General features: G+C 38.8%; 1 pseudogene; it reads right to left on the bottom strand.

Moving 5' to 3' along the window:
* Window positions 1-621: 621 nt before the first annotated feature.
* LOC122018178 lies at window positions 622-731 on the bottom strand (annotated as a pseudogene).
* Between the last annotated feature and the right edge of the window lie 13118 nt (window positions 732-13849).

Genomic DNA, 13849 nt, shown 5'->3' with positions numbered 1-13849 from the left:
ATGGCGATCGATCATGCGTCCGCAAGCAATGAAGGTCACTATTCGATCCTAAAGCAAGTGCAGTTCGTCCACCTGGATATTTCTGCGACGCCCTCGTCTTCCTGTACGAGCACCCCGGCGCGGAAGGGAGGTTCATTTGCTCCTCTCATGACCACACGATCTACGAGCTGGAGAAGATGTTCAGGGAGAGATTCCCTCAGTACATCATCCCCCAAAAGTACGATCTATCTTGGATCAAAAGAAATAATTTAAGAAAAAATAAACAGTTAAAATAAACTCATAGATGATCGACGTCGACCATTTTGTAGGTTTGAAGGGATCAACGAGAAGATTGGGAGGGTGCATTTTTCTTCAAAGAAGTTGCTGGATCTGAGCTACAAATTCAAGTACAGTGTGGAGGACATGTTTGACTCTGAAATACGAGTGTGCATGGAGAAGCAGCTCCTGCCGTTGCAAAATGCGCAGCAGCAGTAGTGTAGGATTAAGGACTAAATCCAATTAAGTGGATGGGCTTAATCTCCAAAGGTAGACTTATACCACACTAATTGTCATTAAAAAAATAAATCCTAATCAAGAGATCTAATCCTTAATTATATATAAAGGAATTTAAATTAAATGGAAATAGATTCAATACTTATTGTGGCAAATAAGTATTGAATCTATATCCATTTAATTAAACTGATAAGAACAGATACTACATTTGATCTTAGCCAAAAGACCGAGAAAGTTATTAGATTCAATACTTAGATTCAATAATTTGATTTATTAATATTAATAAGTTGTTAATGATGGATGAGCTTTATGGTGAATAATCATCATAGGTTGGACCGTGTATATATATAAAAGAACATATTAGTTTAATTAGGGCATGTTGAATCTTGCTTTCTTCCTCTAGCCTTTTCTTTCCCATTGAGAAAGACCTTGGGTTGTCGGCTCAATCCTGTGGAAGACTTCTACTGTGCTTACAGGATTTCCGGTGATAAGTAAGAAGCAATATTCCTTTATGATGGATTCAGGTTATTTATTCGCTAGTTATTGTTTCGGTTTCAATATTGCTTTAGAGATCGATGATGTAGGACCATTGGTCACATGAGAGAGGGAGGGTGAATCACGTGTATTTAAAAAACTTATTATTTTTAAACTTTTAAAACAAGTGTGTGTGCAGTAGAATAAAAGAAAATAATAACACACGGTCGGTTACTTGGTTCAGAACATTTGACAACTCCTACTCTAAGACCAAGACATCTCGGATCTATCGATGAACAATTCACTAAATTGTCTACCGATAAACTCCCGATACAGTAATCGAGTACAAGAAAATATAAAGATTTTGTAATAAGTTACACTTCCTTTAAGCAAGTATAATGATAAAAAAACAATAGTAAATTTGTTACCAACATGAAAGATGGAGATTCGAATGCGCTCATATGTTGGTGTCAGCCTTTCGGCCACGGTTGGGTGCAATAGAGCAGTAGTATAGCCGCAACATGAAGACGAAGATACAGAATGATCGTTAGAGCTCATGTAGAAGTTATATACCAAGTGGTGGTCGAACACTACTTATAAGGAGTGTTGAGGGCGTCTCTAACCTCAGTAGAGGTGCCTCCTATTGGTACCCAAAGGTTATTTTGATGTGATCAAACAAGTTAGGTTATGTCCTATTATGTTTAACCCTGTGTCTAAGTGTGCAGGAACTTAAGAGCACAGGATGTTAAGCAAAAGACGCAGCTAGCGAGAAGGACGACACGGGAGAGAGCAGACGAACTTGGTGCGTCTGAAGGACAAGGTGCTGTGGAAGAGTACGCGGGCGGACGAGGAGGCGCGGGGCATTTCTGAGGGACAAGAATCCGGAGTGGAAGCTTGCTCGAGAAGGCTATAAGTTGGATTCGGGTGAGCCCTATTCCGGATGGCCGAAATCACCCAAACGAGTGGAGCTAGAGTAGAAGACTTGGACCGAAGCAAGCGAAGCTGAAGTTGGAGGCTCGGAGAGAAAGCCAACAAAATGTTGACTTTCCCCTTCGGGGCACTCGGAACCCAAATTTTATCAAAATCGACGTGGACTTTGATTGACGCGTCGGGGATAGAATTCTATCCCACTTTAGGCACCTGGAACCCTTCCAGGCGCCCCGAACAAGGCTATATAAGCAGTCTTGCTCTCAAAGCTTCACAACAACAAGAAATAGTGCAACAACACTTGTAGACGCTTTCTGTTTTGTTTAACTTTCTTTTTCTGTGTGTTCATTGCTGTAAGAGGCTTCTCCACCTGAAGGAGATTCTTAGTGTGATTCAATTATGTTAGATTAACAACCTTCCCGGTTGTAACCAAGTAAATCTGTGACCCTCGTCTTTTTAGTTTATCTTTTATTTATTTTTATGCAAGTGTTTGTTTAAGTTATAAGCCGAGAAAGGTACTTTTGTTTGTTTTTGTGCATGGGCTATTCACCCCCCTCTAGCCGGCCGCCAAGGGTCCTAACAAGTGGTATCAGAGCAAGAACGTTTCAGGAGGAATAACCGTCGAATGAAGCACACGAGATGGTCGGACTGAGCATATACCCACCGAAGTTCGAGGGAGAGTTTGCGAGCTGGAAAAAGAAAATGCAGGTATTGTTTAAACCCGATTTTGAATTGTTTTTAATAATGAAGTTCAGTTTTGTAGCACTCGAAGGAAAGGAAGAATACCAGTGGACGAAGAAAGAGAAGGTCGACTACGTGGCAAACGACAAAGCAGAGTTCTATCTGCTGAGCATCCTTCCGCCACAAGAAGTCAACCGGATTGACGCCTATGACTCAGCAAAGGAGCTTTGGGAGAAGTTTCTTGAGCTACACGAAGGGACGTCCGAAGCCAAGCTCGTAAGATGAGATCTGCTAAGGAACCAGCTAAGTAACATCAAATTGGAAGTAGAAGAAACCGTTGCACATATTCACTCGAGAATGAAGGAACTCATCACCGGACTCACGAATCTCAGAGAAAAGGTAAGCAACCGAGATTCACTAAGGTACGTACTTAATGCATTTCCTAGATCTACTGAGTGGGCATCATTAGTAGATGCTTACTATATTTCTAAAGATTTAGAAGTTGTCACCTTAGAAGAAATATTTTCAATATTTGAAGTCCATGAAATGAGATGTGCAGATTCGAAAAAGGAGCTGAAGCACAATATAGCCCTCAAGGCTAAGATGGGCGAACAAAATTCAAATCTTCTCTGGATGACGACGAAACGGTAAAGATGGTAAGACAATTTAAAAAATTATTTAAATCTATAAAAACTAACCTTCTGCAGGGTAGAAAGAAAAGAACAATCAGATGCTACCACTACAATGAAGGACACGTTAAAGATAACTGCCCTAAATTGAAGAACAAGGACAATGGTAAGAACAAGAAGCCCGTCCAAATGAACAAGCACAAAAACCTGAAGGCGACGTGGGACGAAACATCGTCCGAATCAGAGATTGAGGCTTTCTCCGGACTTATGTTAATGGCGAGTCATCAAGATGATGAAAACAAAGCAAGCTCGTCCGAAATGAGCATCGATGAAGGGGGAGTGACATCGGAAGAAAGCAGCAGTTCAGGGGGAGCTACGGATAACGAGATCGACAAGGTAAGTCAGGTACGATCTCTTCCTCCTGATAAGTTATTTAAATTTGTTAAGTTATTATCTAAAGACTGTTGCAAATTAGAAAAAGAAAATAAAGAACAGAATTAAAGTTAATTCTAACCAAATCTTGCTTATTAGAAGATTTTAAAAAATTAAAATCAGAAAATGATAAATCAAAGACACAAGTAGAAAACTTGAAAAACCATACATGTTTAACTATTCAAACTCAAAATTTTAAAAAACTAAGCTGGTATCTTAGATTTCACAAGAGTCAAATTAGAAAAAATCCCAAAAGTTATGTTCCCCCAAAATTTTTAATTAACTCAGTTGACTGGAACCTATATTGGGTTCCAAAGTCTTGTCTAAATTGAACTTTAATTAGACTTAGGATTTTCAGCAAGAAAATTAAATATTTGAATTTTCTTAAGAGGCTTTTTCTAGAAAGTGGTTGTTGCTCCAATAACCAAGAAGGCCTAGTACCTCGTCACAGCCTGGAAGCCAATTAATGAAATAAAATATTTGATTGACTAACTGACAAAAACATTTAAATATAATTAAATAATACTTTAATAGTTACTTAAATATTTTGTAGTATCTTTAACTTAGAATATTTTTTTTATAATCTTTTTACTTAGAATTTTTTTTTACAAAACTTAAAGCTTCTAAAATTATTTTCAAATTCTTTTTCAAAGTTTTCAAAAACTTGATAAATTTTTTTCAAAATGTTGAAAATCATTTTTTTAACTAAAAACTTTCCTATTTTTTGAAAAATTTACCCTTAGATTTTTTTTGGTATCCCATTTTTTTATGTAATCAAAAGGGGAGAAGAGAAGATTAAGTCTAGGAGGAGGTAGTTTAACCTTTTTTAATTTTTTGTACTTTTATTGCAAAAGTTATTTCTTTTACTTTATGTTGGTTTCCCCTAACTTAACTTGGGTTGCTCATATCAAAAGAGGAAGATTGTTGGTACCCCAATGTTGTTTTGATGTGATCAAACAAGTTAGGTTAGGTCATGTTATGTTTAACCCTGTGTCTAAGTGTGCAGGAACTTAGGAGCACAAGATGTCGAGCAAAAGACGCAGCTAGCGAGAAGGACAACACGGGAGAGAGCCGACGGGCTTGGTGCGTCTGAGGGATGAGGTGCTGCGGAAGAGTACGCGGGCGGACGAGAAGGAGGCGTGCGGCGTTTCCGAGGGACATGAAGCCGGAGCGGAAACTTACTCGAGAAGGCTGGAAGTTGGGTTCGGGTGAACCCTATTCCAAATGATCGAAATCACCCAAACTAGCGGAACCAGAGTGGAAGACTCGAACCGAAGCAAATGGAGCCCAAGCTGGAGGCCCGAAGAGAAAGTCAACAAAATGTTGACTTTCTCCTTCGGATCGTCTGAAATCCAAATTAATTTTACCAAGATCGATGTGGACTTTGACCGACGTGTCAGGGATAGAATTCTATCCCACTCCAGGCATCTGGAACCCTTCCAGGCGCCCCGAGCAAGGCTATATAAGCAGCCTTGCTCCCAAAGCTTCACAACAACAAGAAATAGCGCAACAACATTTGTAGACACTTTTTGTTTTGTTTAGCTTTCTTTTTCTGCGCGTTCATTGCTGTAAGAGGTTTCTCTGACTGAAGGAGATTCTTAGTGCGATTCAACTGCTTTGGATTAACAACCTTCCCAGTTGTAACCAAGTAAATCTGTGAGCCTCATCTTTTTAGTTTATCTTTTATTTATTCTTATGCAAGTGTCTGTTTAAGTTATAAGCCGAGGAATGTACTTTTGTTTATTTTTGTGCAGGGGCTATTCACCCCCCCTCTAGTCGACCGCCAAGGGCCCTAACACCTCCAACCTCAAATCTGATCGTACAAACTTCGGACTCTATCAGATATGAGACCTTCAGTTTCTATCCGCATGAAGGCACCTTCAAACGCTCAAAAGCGGCTCTAATGCTCTTTGAGGTTCCTCTAATGCGCTCTAGGGCGCCTTCCCGTAGCAAACTTCTATCCCCAAAGTTTCTCTGCATGAGGATGCCTCCATCCTATCTAAGGCGCCTTCATTTAGCTCTAAGACACCTCCCTATAGCTCTGATGTGCCTCAGATGTAAGATACAACAATTAAATAATAAGTGTATTGGAGAAATAATCTTATAGAATTTTCTAGAATTTTTCAGAATTTAAAAGGATATCATATGACATAATTTAATTAAGAGGATAAATCTATTAGACTGAGAGAATGTCTGTTTGGAATACCTATTTAGTTAGAAGTTGATTGGATTAATTAACCTAAAGTTATAAATCATTAACCTAAGTATAAATAATAATTCCTAAGTTCATTTCCACGATTCCCTTCTCCTCCCGTGCCCTATATACCCTCACCGCCGCCTCTCCTCTCTTCCCCTTCGACGGCAACTCGTGCCGCTCCACCTACCAGCCGTTCATCGCCAAACCCCACCGCGCCATAGATCAGTCCACTGCCGCCTTACTTGTGGTCATCTTCCAACCTAACCATCTATCACCACTCCTTCGCGTGAGGATACCATTGTCGGTCGATCATTAGGTGCCACCGGCGCCAGAAGGGGAAAACGACGTTAGAGGGCTAGAGCTACCCTCCCTCAAACTTGGAAACCTAACCGATGCAGCGAATCCCTAGATTCCTTTCCACCGTCGCATTGACTTCCTTTGCTCGAGTTGAATCACGATTACCAGCGCTAGATCTTGGCTACAATTGACATTCTAAACAGGTCTCTCTTCCTCCTGTGCCCTAATATCAAGCTTCCAACATCGGTTCCCTCTTCACCAATCTCAACAGCTGCCTGTTATTGGTCTTCGTCAGAGAGGGAGCTGACGACACAGAATTAGGGTAAGGCATGCTTGGTTTCGGGTTTGTAGAGATCTGAATTCCAATTTCTGTATGGGATGTTTGTGCTATGTGGGTTGGTCAATTACTGTAGCCCCGGTCCTGCTTCCAACATCAGCTTCGTTGTAGATTCGGCCATGAATTTCGGCAATGATTTTCCCCAGATGTGAATTATCGGTTGAGGCATCAAACTCGGGTGAGTTTTTGGAGTTGATTCATGCTTTGATTGTGGAATGTTTAAGGAGATCAAATCAAATGTAGTTGTGATTGATTATGGATGGGATTAGTCGATTCTTATCGAGATGAATTAAGTATGGTTGATTCATAATTTGTTCGATTGAATCTTTGGATCTATTAACAGATGACTAATATTGGTGGCAAAAAAGGCGAATACACTCGCCCCCAGCACTCCTGCCAACCCGTCCTAGGGCCAACATGGAGGAGGTAAATCATGGGCGGCTACTAGCTTTTGGAATAGTGACTAGCATATAAGGGAGACATTTATCTCGGCTTTGCCGAGATTTTAACCCCAGACCTCATGGTCGTAACACCTCATGCGCTAGCCACTAGACCCATCCGAGGGGACAACAGATGACTAATATTGATATGTGATGGAGTTGATTAAAGTAAGTGTAAACTTAGTAGTAAATGGATTGTTATATGGATTAATTAGGGATGATAATATGACCAACTCTAATTTGATCAACAAATGAGATTAATTAAAGTTAATCATTAATTAGAGTTAACTAATGATCATTTTGATTAAGGTTTCCCAATTAGATTTAGGATATTAGTTAGCTAATTAACTCATAATGGAATTAGCTAAATTGTACAATTTATTATAGGACTCTGATTCAAGATAAACACTTTGACATGAGAATTGTTTAGCTCGATCTCTAATTAAGGCGGATGCTTCTTCTTTAGCCTTAATAGTTCATTGAACTTAATGTATGTTTTTAATTGATGGATTAAGTTATTTTACTTTAAATTTACTTGTATGTATCCATGCTTGATACTTGCGTATTTGATCTTAGAGATGATTTAGTTGTTTTTTATATAGTTTTAGCTTTGGATATCTATATTCTGTAGATTATATATATGTAGAGTAGATACTGTAGGGGATACCTTGTTGTTTGAGTTAACATGTTGATTATGCATATGATGTGAAGTGTACACATATTTGATATGTACTATAGGTGTTACCATGTTGACGGTTCATTTGCATATTGGGTGTGCACACGTGTCTAGTGTATACTATTGGAGGAATCGTATTGATTATACTTATGTTGTGTGTGCACACGTGTCTGGTGTGTACTATTAGAGGAGTCATGCCGAATACACCTATGTTGTATATGCACACGTGTCTTGTGTGTACTATCGAAGGATCATGTCGATTACACCTATGTTGGGTGAGCACACGTGTCTGGTATGATTATTGGAGGTATCATGATGATTATATATATATTGTAGGGGGCATATGTGTCTAATGTGTACTATAGATGTTGCTATTTACTGTGGTTATTGTATAGTAGACAAATCTATTCCTACCTATAGACTTGGGTGATAGATAGATCATACACTGGATGTACCTATGATGATAGAGTCATTGCATTGATGATGACTATGTCTATATCATAATTGTTTACATTATGCTCATCATTGCATTATATGCATGCTGACGACCATTATTTTCTTGTGGTATGAGATAGTCGTCAGTCATGTTGCTGCCTCTTTGGGGAGTACTAACTTGGAGTTGAGTTCAGCTTATCCTAGTTGTGCCCGCTCGACCACTCTGAATAGTGGTAGCTAGAGTCGACAGTGACTCTCCTTCTTATGTAGCTAGATAGTTGCTCTGTATCCTATCTGTCTTGGCCACATTGATGTAGTCATAGCTTGGAGACGTGAGCAATTGTCACAGTCGTACTCACTCGGTCACATTGATGTAGTGGTAGCTTAGAGAGGAGTCTAGAAGTGACGTATACTTGTGCATATGCATATTATGCGCGATACATTTTTTAGAGATACTATCTACATTTGCTTGTAATTGTTGCATTTGTTTGAGTTATGATTGTTGCATATGGTTGCCATGTTTTATATATGTTCATTTACCATGCATGTATATGTCGTTAGTTGTATTGCTCAGGTGTTGTGAGCATATCTATTGTTGATTCCTAGTGAGTCTACTGATTACTATACCATGCGGGTTAGATCCAGATTGGATATGTGCATTCATTATGTCAGCTATGAGTATATGCATTCATTAGACCAATTATGATTATGTGCATTTATTATGTCATTTATAATCATGTTCTTATGCCCATACTGAGATTGTATACTTTGATCTCCATGTTTTATGTTGACCATGCACTATTATGTCTATTATTTACTGAGTCACCCGGACTCACCACCCCCATTTGTACCTTTATGTTTCTCAGGTAGCAGGTAGATGTTGTAGAGTCGCTTGGAGTATCATATTTACCAGTCCCATGTCATATCCGAGGACAACTTCTATTGTGTTTTTTTGCTTTTCTTGCATTTCCTTGGTTTTCTTTAAGGATTCGATATTATAATAATTTTGACTTGGACTTGGACTTGGTGTAGCATTGTGGCTACTTTTGTCGTTTCTAATGGTTGTTGTATAAAGCCTAGTCAGCTAGCAATTTATCACTTTTGGTTTATGAGTTTTCCTTGTGTCTTACACTGTGCCTTTGTTTCAAGCGGTGTGGGTTGTATACTACGTGGTTGTGTTTTTATTTCAGTCATGTAGGTTGTAGGTATACTTGTACAATCGTGTGACTATATATCCAAGTTTCGTATATTGTCATAAAGGGGAAGATGTTGTTCGCTTGCAGGGCAAAGACTCCTCTCGGTGCGTGATACCGAAACTATTCATCCAAGATTGATTTTTACAAATTAACCCTGTAAAAAATCATTAATCCACAAAATAAAATATAACATGTAAAACAGAATTAGCACCGTTAAAATAAAATGATTATTTATTAGATCATGTCTTATCAAGATCAGGATCTAGACATGATCTTAGCTTAGACTTTCAAAATGGTTTTAAATTGGACCAACGCCTATAGTCCCACTAGGACTCGTCCTCACTGGATCACTATTCTCTAGTGATTTACCTTTACTTACCATTTGCAGTCATTTAACTTGCCTCTTGACCTACCTAGTTTTCCTACCAGTGGTCAGATCTACAAATCCAACTGGACTTTAGCCAATTGTCAGGTCCCGCAGACAAGCTGGACTTCCTGCAAGATATCGGGTCATACCTTAACTTATCTAGACTTCATACCAATTATTAGGCCCTCAGATCTAATTGGGCTTCAGCTTAGTGTCAAGCCCACTAAATCCGTCAATTCCAACACACTCGGTAAAAGTATCAGATTCACACAAAATTTAACTATAAACCAATAAATGACTAGGACATAGGGAATATTTATATCTCCAATATAATAGTCTCCAAATAATATGTACCAAAAGAAAAATCGAATTCATAATAATGATCTAAGTATCATAAATCTAGGTACGCATATCAGGTAATAAATCTAGGTACACATGCCAGATAATAAATTTAGGTACACATGTCAGGTATATCTAGTAGCTCGACATATATCCGATAATGCATTGTATGTCACTACTTCTATGAATATAAGTACACATGGCAAGAATCAAGAGGCATAAGCATAAATGCATAACAGATAATAATATGGGTATACTACAAGTATCAAGTAGTTGTAGGATCGAAAAGAATTTAGATATCTCCACAATAGCATGATATTGTCCACTTTGGGCCTAAACCCTCATGACTTTGCTCTTGGGCTCTCCCCAAAAGGCCTCATTCCAATGGAGATATCTTTTCTCTTATAAACTCATGATCTTTCCCATGTGTTTCCAATATGGGACTATTTTTGCAACCTTGCAACCCCAACAATCCCCCCCTCAAACAAAGGACCATAGGCTTCCCACGTCCGATCCTCGACCCACCAGGTCTTCCTGCCCCTCGGTCCACCCGACCTACTAGGACTTCCATGCCTAGTCGCAACTAGGACTTCCTGCCTGGTGTTTGGTCCTCTTGATCCGAACATAGGAGCCCCACTTTCTTTGTTCGAGGTCAATATTGTACCCACATGGCTCAATCAGACCATAGCTCTTATGCACAGTCGGCGGTTAAACCTTCTGGCAGTCCGGGCTCTGATACCAATTGTAGGATAGAAAAGAATTTAGATATCTCCACAATAGCATGATATTGTCCACTTTGGGCCTAAACCCTCATGGCTTTGCTCTTGGGCTCTCCCCAAAAGGCCTCATTCCAATGGAGATATCTTTTCTCTTATAAACTCATGATCTTTCCCATGTGTTTCCAATATGGGACTATTTTTGCAACCTTGCAACCCCAACAGTAGTGACATACCAAGACAGATATAAACATAACCATTACTACTAGCTATAACCTATTTCACATATCAGAATGACAATATTAAAAGAGATAAGTCAAAGGTACCTGCCTAAAAAAGAAGGTCGTATCGGATAGATCCCACGTCGAGACGCTTGTCTCGAATCAAAGTCCTGTAACAACCTGCATATAATTAATCCACTCTAATATGTATCTAGTAGCTAAATCAAAATTTTTATTAAACTAAGAAACCCCAAGTTCCCTCATTAATCCTGGTAAACTACATAAATCGAGTCTAACCCGCAGCCTAGATTAGATCCAACGTTTAACCCTAATTATCAAGACAACCACTTGGATCAATCATACCTAATATTTCCTAGCTTCAATTCCAAGTGTAAGCTACAGTAAAGATCAAATTCTCTACACCTTACCTCAACTCAAGCCACCACTATTGACTTACGACCTGAAAACACAACTATTGGGAATTGTTGCTGGAGCTAGGAGAAGTCGTTGCCAGTAAACGATGACTGTATCTACAGTGGTCGACCAACCAATTAAACACAACATCCATATACATAAAATGCAACTCCAATCCCTACCAAATCTGATATCAACCATGTCTTACCTAAATCGGTGCCATTCACTTCCTCTCTGCCGAAGACTTCACAGAAAGTGACTGAAGAGGTGGGCAAAGAAGGACCCGATGGTAGAATCTAGGGCAAGGGAGAAGATCGACAGCTCTACCTCGACCGGCGATGTCTCTGATCTGGCCTTCGATAAGGAGGTGGCATTGGCACAGGGAGAAAACTAGGGTTTGGATCCTTGCTCTTTGCCGAATACCAACCCGTGAAGAGGTGGCGCCTCAGATCGGGAAGACGAGAACTCGGTCGACGGTGGATTGGGAGCTAGGGCACAGAAGAATGAAGGACTTGGGTGCTCGACTTCTGGCGAGAGAAGATCGGGAGGAGATGGAAAGAACAGCGGTTGATCGGCCGGGCGACGCGGCGGAATCACACGAGAGAGAGTAGAGGCAGAGCCGCGATGAGGAGTGGAGGTAATGGTGTTGGTTGCTACTCGGAAAACCTAATGGTTCCACTGTACAAAAATTTTGTACAAAGGTCTGAACCTTTTCCTAGCTACCATGTGTTCTTTTAAATTAAACTTGGATTGCCTGCGGAACTTAACACGTTTGATCCTAAGTTTAATTTATTTGTTCTTTTAGGTTTAGACTTGGATCTACTGCGGAACTTAACACGTTCGATCCAAATCACCTACGTTATTAATTCCATTAAATATTAATTTCCAAAATTAGCTTCCAGGACTGCATGGCGAGGCACATGACCTTCTTGGATATGGGAACAACCACCACCGCCTAGACAAAGCCTTTTAAGGAAAGCTAATATTTAATTTCCTTAAATAACTTTAGGTCAACCAAAAAGAACAATCAAATCACAAGGAAAAGAAAAATAAAAGAACACAACATCGAAAACTAATTCGAAAAACTAGAATCGCATGCCTCTTGTATTTGGTATTTTTACAAAGAAATAAAACTAGTATGATGCGAAAATTAAATACTAGTATACCTTTTCTTTTGCAAGCAAAAACCTCTAGGTCTTCTACCGTATTCCTCTTTTACCCTCGGACGTTGTGTGTGCAACGATCTTCCGAGATGAGAAACCACCAAAGCACCTTCTTCTCCTCCTTGCAAGGTTCGGCCACAACAAGAGCACCTCCAAGGATGAAGAGATTCAACCACCACCAATGCTCCAAGGGATACTAGAAAAGAGACTTCTTTTCTCTTCTTCTTCTCCTTCTTAGATCCGGCCACCAAAGTTATCTCCACCAAGAGAAGGTTTCGACCACACAAAGGAGAGGAGAGGAAAGAAGGGGCCGGCCACACCCAAGGAGAAAAGAGAGGAAAAATAGAATAGAGATGTTCACAATGAAGGCACCTCTACCCCCTCTTTTATGATCCTTAATCTTGGCAAATAAGGAAACTTAATAAAAAACTTCCTTAATTCTTTTGCCATGAAAAAGAAAAATTATTTAATTAAAAAATAAATTTCTTTTCTTAATAACAATGGTCGGCCACCTTAAGCCCCAAATCAAGGAAAGTTTTAATTAAAACAAGAATTAAAACTTCCTAATTTGTTTCCGGAAATTTATAAAAATTTCTCCAATAATTTTAATCCCTTTATGATTGGTAAATAAAAAAGAAATTTTATAAATTAAAATCTTTCTTTTAAACATGTGGATAAAAAGAAAGTTATCTCTAAAAATTAAAATATCTTTTAATCTACAAATAAGGAAAGATATCAAATCTTTTCTTAATCTCTTGTAGAAACTTATAAAAGAGAATATTTAATTTTTAAACTCTCTTTTTAAATCATGAACATGGTTAAAAAGGAAAGTTTTCTTAAAATTTAAAATCCACCTTTTAATCAACAAATAAGGAAAAATTTCAAATTTTAAACTCTCTTTTAAACATGTAGATGATTTACAAATAAGGAAAGTTTTTAGCAAAAATTAAAACCATCCTTTTAATCTACAAATAAGGAAAGAGATTAATCTCTTCTCTTAATCTTTTGTAGAAAGCTATAAAAGGAAAATTTTAATTTTTAAACTCTCTTTTAAAACCATGATATCCACATAAGAAATAATTTTAATAAAAATCCTTTTTAATATTTTAGTGGCCGGCCACCTAAGCTTGGGACCCAAGCTTTGGCCGGCCACCAACTTGGCTCATCCACTTGGTCTTGGCCGGCCCTAGCTTGGCTCATCCATTGGATGGGTAAGAAGGTGGGTATGTGGTGGGTATAAATCTCTATATACAAGAGGTTACGATAGGGACCGAGAGGAGGATTTGGTTTTGGTCTTCCGATGAAATTAAGCATCTTGTGTTCGCCCCGAACACACAACTTAATTTCATCAATAATAATTCATTTCACTAAAGAACAATTATTGAACTACCACATCAATCCCAAATTACATTTTGG

The sequence above is a fragment of the Zingiber officinale genome, chromosome 8B, assembly GCF_018446385.1.
Source record: "Zingiber officinale cultivar Zhangliang chromosome 8B, Zo_v1.1, whole genome shotgun sequence".
Lineage (NCBI taxonomy): Eukaryota > Viridiplantae > Streptophyta > Magnoliopsida > Zingiberales > Zingiberaceae > Zingiber > Zingiber officinale.
This window is presented reverse-complemented; position numbering and strand designations above follow the sequence as displayed.